A 628-nucleotide genomic window follows, 5' to 3' on the forward strand; every position below is an offset into this window, starting at 1 on the left:
GTAAGGTGCTGCGCGAGGCCCCGCCTCCCTCCCCTCCCCTCCCCTCCACCAGAGGTGCAGCCGGCTCGCCTGGCGGGGCGGCGAGGGTGTGCGTGCGTGCGTGTGTGCCACAGGCGAAGAAGAAGCAGCAGCAGCAGAAGAGGCGCACGAGTGCTGGCTGGCTGGCTGCTGCCGGTGGTGGCCGCCGCTTCCTCCTCCTCCTCCCCCCCCTCAGCATGTTGCCATCCCGCCGGGTCGCCAGAGAGAGGCGGCGCCCGCTCGGGGCGGCACGGGCGCAGCGGCGGCAGCAGCAGCAGGACGGCGGAGAGGCGGCAAGCGAGACGAGAACGACGGCGGCGGCTCTGGCCCGGCGCGACGGCTGCAGGTGCTGCTAGGTGAGCGCGCTACCTGCCCGGCCAGCCCAGCCCAGGTGTGCGTGCCAGAGGGGACCCGAGCAGCATGCCAGCCCCGCGCCTCCGAGGCCTCTAGCGCCGGATCCTGCCCCTTTTGTTTTGGGGAAACCGTTGCAAGCCTTCCTCGACGACCTTCCCCTGCAGCCCGGGACTTGGAGCCTCGCGTCTCCCTCGAAAGCGCGCCGGGCGCGCCTCCTTGCTCATCTGTTGCTCGCCCGGGCGCCCCCCCCCCCTTC

This window comes from Gekko japonicus, unplaced genomic scaffold (genome assembly GCF_001447785.1).
Source record: "Gekko japonicus isolate JY-2015 unplaced genomic scaffold, Gekko_japonicus_V1.1 scaffold112, whole genome shotgun sequence".
NCBI lineage: Eukaryota > Metazoa > Chordata > Lepidosauria > Squamata > Gekkonidae > Gekko > Gekko japonicus.